Source organism: Erythrolamprus reginae, chromosome 1, assembly GCF_031021105.1.
Source record: "Erythrolamprus reginae isolate rEryReg1 chromosome 1, rEryReg1.hap1, whole genome shotgun sequence".
NCBI lineage: Eukaryota > Metazoa > Chordata > Lepidosauria > Squamata > Dipsadidae > Erythrolamprus > Erythrolamprus reginae.
In genome coordinates this window covers 272,148,248-272,163,299 of record NC_091950.1, presented here as the reverse complement: position 1 = coordinate 272,163,299, position 15,052 = coordinate 272,148,248, and positions in this window count along the sequence as shown.

Below are 15,052 nucleotides of genomic sequence, written 5' to 3'. Positions count from 1 at the left end.
AGCACTGCTCTTCGCCTCCGTATGTTAAACCATTTTCCAACCCTTACAAAGGGTTCCTCCATCTCTTTTCTTATATTCACCCACTTTTCTCTCCCTCTTTTCTTCCCTTCCTAAGACAACTATCTCTTCCCTTTACAATATCACCATCCTGGTTTTTTGTGTTCTACTTTTCTGCAGTGTGATGGAAGGAAAAAGAGGTTGTATTTCTGTGTATTTTTGTTTGTGAGAGTAGTTTATATGTGCAGGGGACAATGGGCAATATATCAAATGGAGGATTAATTTATGTGATGAATGTGGAATCTTATTTTACAGGCAATTAATTTTAATTAGAAGTTATTAATTTTCTTGTCTTGTCTTTGCAGTTTTTGGAATATGGCGTGTGGCAAATATAATACACAAACCCAGAGATTAGAAAGAATTTAAACATGATGCTTTCTCTCCAAATCTGGAAATCAACAAAACATCTTCATCAATTCTACATGGATACAAATTTGCATACTCAGCAAATGCATAAGTAGATGTATTATATTTAGGCCAGTGATTCAAACAAGTATGAATCTACACAGTTACTTAGCATTACATGAAGACTGACTTCTGAATATATTATATCCTTTTGAAAATACCCCAAAACCTAAATGGAGTTTTTTTTAAAAGTCACAGTACTGTCTTTATAATAGAATTCATAAGAATTACATACCTAACAGCAGTTTCCACCTCTTCAGGAAGGCAGGGAGGGTGGGAGGTAATCTGTGTAGACATTCTCAAATGGGGCTCTTTTTTTCAACACAAGGACATAATTTCTTAAAATGTCTTTCCTGCTGTGCCTGTTTCATGAAGCATGACTTACTTTGGAAAGCAAGAGTCCTCTTCTTCCATTTTTATTATAGATCTACACAGAGTCACCCCATAATGTTATTTTCTTAGCAGGTTACAACAATATAAAAGTGGGGAAAGAGAATTAAAAACAGAATAGCATAAAGCAAGACTCTACAGGATAAAAAGGTTCAACAGAGAGAATATGGTACAAGTGTAAATATGCAACATAGTCCAATCAACTCATTTATATACATAACCTGGCTCTGACAATTGGACTGGGCGTCCAATGAAGATGTATCATACTGGAGGGGGTTAACGGACTGGGATGAGACCCCAACTCCTCTCCATGTGCATCTTGCTCCCTTCCTTGCCATATTATTTGATCATTTTTAAGCAAAATTTTGTGTTGACTTTTTAAATGTTTTATTAGTGTTAGTTTATTATGTTGCTTTTATTGGTATGAAAGCATGTAAACATATTGCTGGAGAGACGGAGTAACGACACGGACACAAGAGCTGGATTTAAATTGGGTCATTTTTATTAACATAAATTTGCATAATTTATTCAATAATTTGCATAAATTAGCATAATCAACTATGACCCGGAAATGGACCTGCAGGGTCAAACAAATACTTCCGGGGCGGAAATGACGTTATGCCAAAAAACATTCCTGGGCAACTCATGGGCGTATCTCAATGCAAGTCCAGGTGAGGGCCAGGCCGTCACCTGCGACCCTGCCATGCTGTGCATGAGGGGGGTCCCACCGGCTAACCCGAATCCGGGAATTAAAGGTGCAGGACCCAAAGACAGGTTCCCCCCAGCTGCTCAGGCAGAAACTCCCTCCATGAGCTTGCGGAGAACCTGTCAATCATCCCCAAAGATGTCCAAGGGAGAACGCGCGGTTGCTAAACCACCCCAGTTTTCCGCCCCTAACCTGCCACAGGAGTGGGGGTCAGATCTCTATCTTGGCCCCCCGACTCCCCCCTCTAGCTGCGCCAGCTCACACAGAGACCGCTGCAGGTCCTGTAAGAAAATGGCGTTCCCCCGCTCAGACAGGTGAACGCCATCGGCCCGGTAAAGCCATGGCCGGTCTATTGTGATAAGGGGATGGGGCACTACAACCCCACCTAGTTCCCTAACTGTTTTACCCATAGCCCTATTCACCCGTCGTCTAGCCCGGTGAATGGCCCTAAGGGAAGAGGCGTCCCTCCACACAAGCCTAGGTAATATTTCTGACCACACCACTTGCGTGGTGGGCCATACCTCACGAAGCCTTCGCAGGTCTTCACGTGCCTGGATGATCAGCGCCAGGCCTCCCAGTATGCACAGGTCATTGCCACCTAAGTGCAATACCAGCCACCTGGGTGCGGCCACAGGACGCTGCCCACCCAGACCCACTTGGGCACGACTCCAGGAGCCACCCCCCATACTGCCGGGCGCAGCCACAGAATGCTGACCGCCCAGCAACGCCGGTAGGAGACCCTCCCACCGCATACCTCTCCGGCCCATCCAGGCAACCTTGACCCACTGCCCCAGGGACAGCTGGGTCCCGACGGCGCTCCTGGCTGCCAAGCGGCCGGCCCAGAAAATCATGCTGTGGCCACACAGCAGCACCGTCGGTATCATGTCAGCCTGGGGACCTGCAAGAGGACACACACACAGAGAGGTTACCTAGCCTAAGCCCTGCCTAGGATCCTCAGCGGGCCTAACATAACCCAAATATGCCGCTGACCGCCAGCGGCCGATCTCCCGAATCCACTGGGCCGGGAAACCAGAAAGTGCCGTGCTAGTGGCGGCGCCGATACGGAACGAATGCGTTCCATAACCGGCGGGATCCATGCCCACCTGGGCCATCGCCCTGGATACTAACGCCCAAAATTGTAAATGGGTCAGAGGGGTACCGTCCCAATGCCTAGACAGGTACCCCGGACCAGACCCCCGCAGACCACAATAAAGCTGTAGGGCGGCCACCGTACACACCGATTGGTCGGCGGCCGCACTAAGTTAGATGGTAACCCCTCTGCGTAGCTGATCTGTCTTAGACCGCCTTACCACAAGGGACACCCCCCCGTGTCTAAAGGCCAGATCAGCGTACTGGAAGGCACGGAGCGAATTGTCAGCCTGAGATGAGGCCAGGCCTCGCTGACCCTAAGGGCCCCAAAAAACATGACACAAGTCGCTGCCCAAAAAAGACGGGCCTCGTGCAATGAGGAACACAGACTGCCAAAACCACGTTGATTAAAGACAGCTGCTCCACCGTCAGAGCCCGACGAGTGTCACCAGGGGCCCCCGCTTGCTCCCACATCCAGCCTTCCAGCACCTTCCGGATGCGAAAGTCACCCGAAAAATCTGCAACCCCCCCCCCGCCTTGGACAGAAAGGCGAGGCCGGCTAACCTGGACCGGATCATCCTAACTGACAGGCCACGTTGCCTAAGCTGGACGCAGAACTCGGCCAGGTGCTCTACAGGGACAGGCCAGCTAAGCTGGTAACCCCTGCCCTGCCTGAAATCCCCTAACTCCTTACCCGCACGCTGGTATGCCCTAAGGGTGCCGGGCGCTACAGACAAGGGGATTGCCCGGGATGCCTCGTCTCTCCACCACTCTGGATCCCTCCCAGACTCCAGAGGTGGCCGGGGAACTCCTCTGGCACCTCTCGGGCCCACGGGGCCAGGGTCCGAAACCTGGACAACTGACCACGGGACAAGGCATCAGCGACCCCGTTATCCAACCCGGGGACATGCTTAGCCAAAAACAATGCGTTTAGAGACAAGGACCTGTGCACAAAATGGCGGACAAGCCGCATGACCCTGTCGCTCTTCGAGGACAGGGCATTCACCACATGGACAACCGCTAGGTTGTCACACCAAAAGTGCACGGTCTTGTCCCTAAACTGCTCCCCCCAAAGCTCTAAGGCCACTATTAAGGGGAAGAGCTGCCAAGAATGTCAGGTCCTTAACCAACAAAGAGGCACTCCATTCCGGAGGCCATGCCGACCAGCACCACTGGTCACCTAACACCACCCCGAAACCACAAGTCCCCGCGGCATCAGAGCAGAGCTGCAACTCAGCTTCCAAAAGAAGCTCGTGCCTCCAGAAAGACAAACCATTAAACCTGACCAAGAAATCCCACCACACGCCGAGGTCAGCCCTGACCCCAGCGCAGAGGCGGGTACGATGATGGGGCAAACGGAGCCCCTTCATCGCGTCATACAACCTCCTGGAAAAAGCCCTACCAGGAACAACTACCCGACAGGCAAAATTAAGAATGCCTGCCAATTCCTGAAGCTGCCGTAGGGTCACCTTCCGGCAGCCCAGCACCTCATCAAGTTTCCTTTTAATCTTGACCAACTTCTCCAGGGGCAATCTGGAAGATTGCTCCCCTGAGTCCAATTCAATACCCAGAAAGGTAATCCTGGTAGCGTGGCCTTCGGTCTTCTCAGAGGCTAAAGGCACCCCTAATCGAGCACAAAGGGCTTCGAAGTCCCGCATCAGAGCAAAACATTGCTCCGAATGCGCAGGCCCCGCCAACAGGAAATCATCAAGGTAGTGAACGACAGTACCCAGACCACTTTGCCTCCTGAGCGCCCACTCCAAAAAGGTGCTAAAACTCTCGAAAAGAGAGCACGAGACAGAGCAACCCATGGGCAAGGCTCTGTCCACATAATAACCCCCCTCAAAATGGAAGCCCAACAGCTCAAAGTCGTCTGGGTGTATGGGGAGGAGCCGGAATGCCGACTTGATGTCGCATTTACCCATAAGGGCTCCCACCCCACACTTCCTAACCATAGTCACGGCTGCATCAAAGGATGCATACCGGACTGAACACAGCTCGTCAGGAATGAAATCATTCACTGACTCCCCTTTTGGAAAAGACAAATGGTGAATCAACCTAAATTCACCACTCGCCTTTTTGGGGACAACACCCAAAGGAGACACACGAAGATTCGGGAAGGGCGGCTCCGGGAAGGGCCCCAGGACCCTGCCCTCGGCCACCTCCTTCCGAATCTTCTCCCTAACAATGTCTTCATGGCCCACAACCGACCTAAGGTTGTCAGACATGAAGGCCCTCCTAACACCCATGTAAGGGATCCAAAACCCCTCTGAGAAGCCTAGCCAGAGAGCGTCCGCTCTCGGGCGAGGGTGGTAGTCACCCAACCAACCCTCAAGCACTCGCAAATTAAGTGGGCTGGGCCCCTTTTCCCCCAACAGGTGGGGGAGGCTTTGGGGGACCCCAGCCCTTCTTTTCAGTCCCCTTCTTGGGGCGGGGGCACACGGCTGCGGAATGGTTCCCCCCACAACTCCCGCAGGCGTGACGAAACCTGCAAATGGGACAAAAACACGCCCCCTTTGCAGCGAATTCGTTGCACACCAAAGAGGCCCCTTTCCCGACGGCGCCTGCCACGGCCTTGGCCGGCGCGGGTGTCACGGGCTCCTCTTCCATAAAGTGACCGCTATCGGTCCTATCACAGCCCTCCTTCCCTGACATATGCGTGGCCTGGAACCACAGGTCCGGAACCACCATATCCCAGGGCAAGTAGGGGTCATGGGCAATACGCATCCTGAACCCCTTATCGTAATGCCTCCATATTGTGCCCCCATATTCAAAGTGGGCCCTTGCAATAAGGTCGATGTACTTCAGCAAGGCAGCGGCCCTACCCGGCTGCCTCTGAATTACCACCGATGCAAAGGTCAAAAAAGCGTACAGCCAAGAGCTGAAACACTTTGTGACCTTTGTTTTCTTAACCTTCTCCCCAGGCACCAGCTCCTTGTCTTGCTTGGGGACCTCCCTGTTTAGAATGGAGAAAAGGTCGACATACTCCCCCCGCCATATTGCTTCCTTCACCGACGGGTGGAGATGATAACCTAAAGGTGTTGCGGGCAACCCACAAGGGATGGCCCCAGGCTTGATGCTGGCGAACGGGTCCCACACCGTGGTGGCCCCCGACCCCAGCACACCAAGCCCCGAAGGATACACAAAAGGGGGCGGTGGCATAATGGCCGGCGGAGGAGAGATCCAACCCCCCACCCCCACCCCAGGTGGGAAAGATACCCCTGGCGCCCCCACTGGCGGGGCAGGCGGAGACCAGACCTGCCCGCATGTGCCCGCAGCAGCCCCCACGAAGCTGTTGCCACTCCCCAAGGCAGGCGGGATAAACCTGGGACCCTGCACAGGAAGGAGCGGTGATGTGCCTACGTGTGGTGCGACCTCACCTGCCCCGTAAGGGGTAGAAGCCATCCACGGTGGGCCCATCCTTGTTGGGCCCTGGAACGATGACCACTGCCCCGACTGGGCCATCTGCCCGGTCTGGGCCGTCTGCCCGGTGTGGGCCGTCTGCCCGGTGTGGGCCGTCTGCGTGTTGTGGGCCACTTGCCCCTCTGGGGTTGACTCCTCTTCGGGGTCGGTGCCCCATGCTGCGGTGGCAGTCATGGGAAGCCCCTCCGGGCCTGCCCCCGACCGCCACCTCTCCAATTCATCGAGCCGCTCCAGGACCCTAGCCCAGGAGAGAGAAGGGGAAACCTCGGTTTGAGGGACTGTGGGCATAAATCCCACCCCCCTGCCACCGGGACCCCCCCCCGGGGGCCCCTCTGCCGCAGCCCGAGCCCGGGCAGACGGCCTGGCAGCCCTCCTAGGCCGTACCGCTGGTTGGGCCGGGAGGGCCTGCGCCTGTCGTTTTTTAGGGGCCATGAACCCGGACTTACAATCTATTTTTTACACAAAAGAGGAGAGGGCGTGAAACAATCCCCCCAAAGGCCCTTGCACTCAGCAAGCAAGGCCTGCCCTAATAAGCAGGCCTCAGAGGTGCAAACCCCCCAGGAGGCCAAACCACCACCCCTCCCTACAGTGGCAGCAAGGCCCACCACCAGGCCTTTTATGACCAAGGCCTCAATCCACCCCGTAAGACCCCCGCGGGCCCGCGATGCCCCCAACTGGCAGCACCCTGCCCAACCCCCAATGAGGCAATGGGGCTCCAAACCGGAGCGGAGCCCAGCCGATGCTGGCTCCGCTGAAGAATCAAGGCCTTTCGCTCAAAAACAGGCCACAAAATGGCGCCCGGCACGAGGCTGGGCACAAAATGGCTGCCGCGAGCAGACTACCAAATGTCTGCTCGAGGCTCTGCAGTCCGGGCGAAAAGGGAGAGCCCCGGGCCTGCTCGCCCTTATATAGGGCAAGCAGGCCCCGCCCGGACCAATCAGGAGCCTGGCCAATTAGGCCTGATCTCCCGAGCGAAGTCTCGCATCGCAAGACTTCGCCCGGGATCCAAAATGGCGGCCGCCATGAGGGACCGTGTCTCCCGGTCCCTCCAGCAAAGCCTGCCGCCGGGTAAGTCCGGCGCTGCCATTTTATTGGTGGCATGGTGGTTACAAAAAAGCTCTACAGAGGATTATTAAAACTGCCCAGAACATCATTGGGCTCCAGCTACCCGCCCTGGATGACATCTTCACATCTTGCTGTTCTAGGAAGGTGCATACCATTCTCAAAGACTCTTCTCATCCTGCTTACAATCTCTTTGAACTGTTGCCTGCTGGCAGAAGATACAGAACAACTAGAACTCGGACCACACGTTTCCTGAATAGTTTTTATCCCAGAGCTATACTCACACTTAACAATGAACTAAAGGGTCACCAACAGTGAACTGTTGGACAATATTACTCGGTTTGTCATGTAGATGGTTGAGTGGTTCAGGGTGGGGAATTTGTAGTGGGTGGGACATTTTATTCTATTTTTTATTCTATTTTTATTCTATTTTTAAATTTACCTATTCTGATTTTATGTATGGTGGGACTGGTCTCTGGGTGTCACACGACTTTAGTTGCCAATGACAATTCATTGTTTTGACAATGACAATAAATTTATTATTATTATGTCAGTACAACACAGCAAACAAGATCACTATGCTGGATTTCATATTTCATCACCAGTCGGGCGCTTCCCAAGCACCTAGGACTGTGTGATGTAGCGGCGAATTATGTTTGCCGATCCCAGTAAAGTGGCCTTTTGCAATTGACAGACGGAGATTTTGTCAATTCCGATGGTTTTCAAATGTCCGCTGAGATCCTTTGACACTGCGCCCAGCGTGCCAAGTACCACTGGGACCACTTTCACTGGCTTATGCCAGAGTCGTTGCAGCTCGATTCTTAGATCTTCGTATTTCACTAATTTCTCTAGCTGCTTCTCCTCAATTCTGCTGTCTCCTGGGATTGCGATGTCGATGATCCATACTTTCTTTTTCTCCACGATCACAATGTCTGGTGTGTTATGCTTCAGAATTCAGTCAGTCGGAAGTCGGAAGTCCCACAGTAGTTTTGCTTGCTCGTTTTTGACCACTTTTTCAGGCTTATGATCCCACCAGTTCTTTGCCACTGGTAAATGGTAGTTCCGGCACATGTTCCAGTGGATCATCTGTGCCACAGCATCATGTCTATGCTTGTAGTCAGTCTATGTGATCTTTTTGCAGCAGATTATTATTATTATTATTATTATTATTATTATTATTATTATTATTATTATTATTATTACAATGCAGTATTGCAGGCTAATTCTGCTGACTGCAAGCAGTTCAATTCTCACCAGCTCAAGGTTGATTCAGCCTTCCATCCTTCAAGGTCAGTAAAATGCTGGCCCAGATTGTTGGCAGCAATATACTGATGCTGTAAACTGCTTAGAGAGAGCTATAAAGCACTGTGAACCAGCATATAAGTGCTATTGCTATAAGCCACCTAGAGTCACTTCTAGGCAAGATGGGTGATATGTAAGCTGAATAATAAATATTTACAATGTATATATAAATGCAACTCTTTATAATAATAATATATTAAACTTGTATGTTTTCAAACTCCCAACAAACGCTAAACAGCTCACAATGATTAAATAAAGAAATCAAAATGAAATCAATAACAGATAAAGCATGGAAAGTGTGAAGAAGTGAGCAGTCTCACCAAAGGCCTGATTGAAGAATCAGCCCTTCATGGCTGCTCTAAACAGCATCCAGATCTTGGAAGAGGGATAGGAGACTTCATTCAAATATCACTTCTGAAAAGGTCCTGAGAGTGACATTATCCAATCAAAAGACACACCAATCTTGCAAGATTAAATTAGTTGGACTGATGTTATGAGAGACTGGTGGTCCTTCAGAAAACCAGACTCTTTGCAGTGTAAAGCTTGTATAGGTTGAATCACATATCATGGGATTGAAAACATTTTTTTTTTAAATTAAAGAGTTTCCCTGATACAGAATCATAGTAAATAAGGTATCTGATACTCCTAGACAACAGACTAGAATAGTCAAATTCCTCCAGAAGAAATCTATAACAAGCTTCTTTATTATTAACGAAACAAAATGGTTGTGTCTGTCAATTATCAAATATTGGAATCCACACAACAGTATGGAGTACGTAAACTACTCAAGACTCACTTATGCCGCCAGGCATGGGGAGTTAAGATATTCCTTCCCCCTAGGCCATTACAAGTTATGCATCGTATGTTTGTGTGTATGTCTGGTTTATAATAAGGGTTTTTAATTGTTTTATTAATTGGATTGTTACATGTTGTTTTTTATCATTGCTGTTAGCCGCCCTGAGTCTACGGAGAGGGGTAGCATACAAATCCAATAAATAAATAAATCTAAGTTACTAGCTTATAAGCTTTTAATAGGTATCTGACTGATTTATACTGGGAATCCAAAGGGAAGATTGCATACATTAATCATCTGATCTGGCTTGAGTGCTGTTAGATTCAGCCTAAATGACTTTTTAAAAAAAATCCAAGAACTCCCAAGTTGTTCAAAGAAATAGGGAGAAATGAGGTGAAAGCAAAAAAACCCACTATCCTCCCATAAAGTAATGCAATATTGTCCAGAGAATGACAGGCTGAATCACTCTCATTTGGTGTTTCAACAAGTACGGTTAACTCCAGAGATTTCCTGCATATTATATGATCATTTTCACCGGAAGGCATGGGAAAGTTGTACAGGGTGGTGGGGATGAATAAACAAACCCCAAGATTTGTAAATATTTTGTAAATCTGGAAGGTATAATGCAAAGTTCTATCATTTGTGCAAATCCCATCATTTGTAATATGGTCCAAACTATTGAAAAATCACTAATAAACCGTTGGCCAGCAATCAAAATGGCCTTACCATATGTGAGGAAATAAGTAGATATCAGTGTTGACTGACTGCTTTATAGGATTTACAATATATTTTTGCCTTTGTCATATAATAACTCTAAGGGGCACATAACAATTCATAAAAACAATCATGAAATGTTTGGGCATGGAACTAAACTAATATGAGGGTCACCCAGAAAGTAATGGACCACATTTTTTTTTCTTCAACAATTATTTATTGAACACACTTCTTCAACAATTATTTATTGAACTTACACGCAAGAAAGAATGATGTTTCTTCTACACTCCCTATTTTTTCCATGTAATCTCTGTCCCATTCTATGGCCTACTTCAAGCAAGACACAAAGGCATGTATGCCCTGTCACTACCACTCCTTGTTCTGGTCATGAAGCCATTTCTGCACTATGCAAATCTGTCGAACTGTTTTCTAATGGTCTCACCCTCTGTGCCCAGTGACTAACCGTACTTCTGTCAACTGCAGTTTCTCCATAAACTGTACACAAATATTTGTGAATGTTCCCTACAGTTTCTTTCTCTGCAATGAGAAATTCAATGACGACATGTGTTTGTAATGTAATCATTTAGACGCCATTTTGAAACACTGCTGCAGCTACGCTATCTGTCTGAAGACACGCAAAATTTACCCATGCACTCCTGACAATTCAAATAATGTATATCTAAACTTTCGCATTCGTACCATTACTGTAGGCTGAGAAAAAAAATGTAGTGCATTACTTTCTGGGCAACCCTCACATAACCATGAAAATTGCAACATTCAAAAATTGCAGGATACAATAAAAGCAACTTTGAACTAAGAAACAATTTCTTGACAGTTTCAATAATTAATCTACGGAACAATTTGCCTCAGAAATGGTGGGTGCTCCAACACTGGAGATTTTTAAAAAGAGATTGGACATCCAGAATGATATACAGTGTTCCCTCGATTTTCGCGGTGGATGAGTTCTGAGACTGCCCGTGAAAGTCGAATTTCCGCAAAGTAGAGATGCGGAAGTAAATACACTATTTTTGGCTATGAACAGTATCACAAGCCTTCCCTTAACACTTTAAACCCCTACATTGCAATTTTCCATTCCTTTAGCAACCATTTAGATTATTACTCACCATGTTTAGTTATTAAAGTTTATTAAAAAAAATATTTATTAAAGGCAGACGAAAGTTTGGCAATGACATATGATGTCATCAGGCGGGGAAAAACCGTGGTATAGGGGAAAAACCCGCGAAGTATTTTTTAATTAATATTTTTGAAAAAACCGTGGTATAGACAATTCGCGAAGTTCGAACCCGCGAAAAATAGAGGGAACACTGTAGAGTCTTGTGCTTGAGAAGGGGATTGGACTAAAAAAACCTCCAAGTTCCCCTCCGTTATTCTATATTCTGCCTTTATTGTTTTTACAAATAAGGCAATGAGTTATCCAACACACCTTGGTTCTCCTATTTTCCTCATAACAACAACCCTATGAGGTTGGTTGGGCGGAGAGAGAGTGACTGGCCCAAAGTCATCCAGATGGCTTTAATGGATAAGGCAGGACTAGAATAAATACATATCCACAGATCATGCAATAATGCCATTTTTCCCTCTAGCATACCAAGTGGGTTAGGTCCTAATTTAATGCCTTCCCAAAATGTGTTGGATTTCAGCTCTTAGAATCTTCTACCCATAATGATGTTATTTTGGGATCCGGGGAATTAAAATCTAACCCCCCATGGAGAGCCTCAGATTGAGCAGAGCTGCAATAGAAAAACAAGTGCTATAATAGCTGAAAAGAGGCTGAAAAAAGAAGCAGATGTTCAAAGCAGGCTGCCTGATGCCACAAGGAAAGAGGTTGATTCAAATGTGACCTTGTCACAAGAGTAACAATTTATGTAATGAAATGGAAAGTTGGGATTATTTCTTTATCAGCATGCTACCTGAAATTCCTTTTCGGCTAGTTTCTAACTGTTCGTGCATGAACAAAAAAATAGTACAAGGGCCATTAGAAATCACCGAGACTTCCTGGCTCATTAAGTAAAAGCACAAATCTACCCACCTATCTCAAAAATCTCTGTAGTTCATGGGCCAAGAATGCAACCTTTTAAGCAACAGTTGACTTGGGTAAATGCTAAGATAATATTATGCAGCCTTAGCCAGAAAGTGGAATTGTTTTGGGCCAGGAGATAAATGTTTATAAATACATTCTCTTCCACGGAACTTCTGCCATCTGAGCAAATGATCCTCCTAAGGAATTGTGTTGTGTTGTTTCTGGGATAGAATTTCAGCAATGTAGAATTTTTAAAAGATGTACTTTGTGACTTTTCTGAATCTTTCAAAGACTTTGGTAATGTTTTATCTCTACATTTTTTTTAATTGTCAAATTTTGATCCCATTGCTGTAAGCCGCCCCAAGTCTACGGAGAGGGGCAGCATACAAATCTAATTAATAAATAATAATAATAATAATAATAATAATAATAACAACAACCACCAAGCAAAAGTAGCCACTTTGCTACCAAGAGCTACAGAGTGATGTCCTTGCAGACTAAGCTTAAGTCTATATTCTCCTTATAGGGAAACAAACTCCACCAAAATCATTTCAATTATTTTTGTGCATAATGTACACATATCAAATGTAGCCATAGTCAAAATAATGGGAATTATAGATTATAAGACCTAACCAAAAACAAGCCCTAACATGTTTTATGTGTGCACCTAATATAAGCCTCCCAAAATAAGCTCTACTTAAGAGCCTGCACAGCTGGCCCCACCAGCCATTCTGTCTGGTTGCTCATGGTGTCTTAGCCACAAGATGAGGTGGGGGGGGGGGTGCTGTCCCACACGCCTGCACCGTCTTACCTTAGGACCCCACAGCCAGGCCATTCAGGCTCTGATACCTGCCTTGCAGTGGTAGCACCAGCAACCACATGCTTCAGGAGCCCATGTAGCCTCTGACCCTCTTCTTCTGCTTGGTCGCAGCTGCAACAGAGCAGGAGGCTGTGTGGTATGTTGGTGCCACAGTCACAAGGTAGGTGTTGGGGTTTGGATGACCTGGCTTTGGGGGCCCTGAAGTAAGCCAGTGTAGGGCTCATGGGGCAACTCACCCCCCCCACACACACACACCTTGTGGCCTCCTGCCCTTTAGCAAGCAAGCAGAAGAAGTAAATGTCCCATAGATGGGAAAAATTAATACCCCCGCTGTTGTGAGTGGTCCATGTCAGGCTCAGCTGGTCACAGATTTCTGGATCTGAGGAGGACCATGGAGAACCAGGAGACAGATGTATATTGGTATCCTAGGCTCATGCTCTTGGCACCCATGAGAGTGAGGGAGAATTAAGGTATCACGGCCTGAATGGCCTGGCTGTGGGGTCCCATCAGAGACAGTAGCACCCTCAACTATGGAATTGAGTGAGTCAGAGGATGATGGGGAATTAGAGGAGGAGGACCACTTGTTAGATGCAAGGGTCAGGGGGACTAGGTCTAGACTTGAGTGTATGAAAATAATGGGTTCTTGGTGTTAGTAGATCTATAAGACACTTGGCCATGCCTTGTCAGTATATAAGGGATGTTCTGAGGGGAAGTGGGCATGGTGAACAACATTTATCATCATGGCAGTTGATGAATCGACACTGAGATAATTTTCTGATTTCACAGACTTTTGATCCATGCCAGTTTCATCTTCTACACAGCTTCACTTAATTGTAAGTTTGGTCAAACTGCCAGAAACACGTCAAGGACTGAGATTAATGACTCTTTGGCTCACAGCTAGGCTTTCTTATCTCCGCTCATTAGCCGTGAACAACCAGTTTTTGCCTGAATTTGTGTTAACAAATAATACTTTTGTTTGAACAGTGTGTGTGGCTTTTATTTCTCATTGTTGACCTGCCAGGACAGAAACTCCCCCGACCCCCAAAAAAATAAGCCCTAGTGTTTATTTTGGGGCCCAAAAGAAAATAATAACGGCCTTATTTTCAGAGAAGCATGAGTATTTATTATTGTTTCAAAATGTGAAAAAGAAGACACTCAGATGAAGTTTTATGATTTTGGACAGCAAGAGAATCATGATGCATTTCCACATCCAAGACCACTTGAAATGTAAACCAAAGTGATCAATTGGGACATCTTCCTCAGCTCTCAGATCAGAAGTAATTCCAGTGTTGAGGGCATCTGGACACAACACCTTGAAAACACTTCTTTTTCCCACCTTTCATTTTTTTTTACTTCCCTCCCTTTCTCTTTTTCATGTGACCCATCATAAATAAACCCTAGGGACAGCTCCTTTTGAAGGTCCTATAAGATGTTGTCTACAATCTGCTACCCAGTTATCTGGAGAGGACAGTAGTGTTTAGTAAAAGTATAAGAAAATGAATGCTTCTATTTAAAAGAAATCAGTCAGGAATTCTAATACTGACTGACAGACAGACATTCCTCTTCTGAAGCAGGGTTGATGATTTATACGTCTTCCAAACCATCTAGTAATGTTTCTACCAGGACATCCATTATGAGGGACAGGCTCTAAATCATCTCATCAGGATATGCAGCCCTAGACAGCGAGTAATGTGGTCCCATAAGATTGTAAACTGTTAATATTAATATATTATTTTACATTTATCTATATTATGTATTTTATATGCAGCCCAAGACAATTCCTCATCACTCAAAGAGGCCCAAGTAAGCCAAAAGGTAGGACTTACCTGCTCTAAATATATTGGAATACATGTTAGAATGTATTTTATATTGCAGCAAGTACAGAATTATTCAGTCAGTAGATGGTAGCGTTTAGTTTGCATCTATGGTTATAATCTATGGTTCTTTATGTTCTGAGGAGAGTTTCCTATGACATTTAAAACCAGTGGTTCTCAACCTGTGGGTCGAACGACTGTTTCACAGGGATCACCTAAAATCATGGGAAAAGACAAATTTCCCATGGTGTTAGGAACTAAAGCTTCTATTCTGACTCCTTGGAACATATTTTTACAATCCAACCAATCAGGCATTTACAGTGGGGGTGTCCCTCATGCTGTGATGACCCGTAACCATAGGTCTAGCGGCAATTCTCCCAACAGAGCTTTAAGCTGATTAGCTTAAAGCTCTGTTGGGAGAATTGCCGCTAGACCT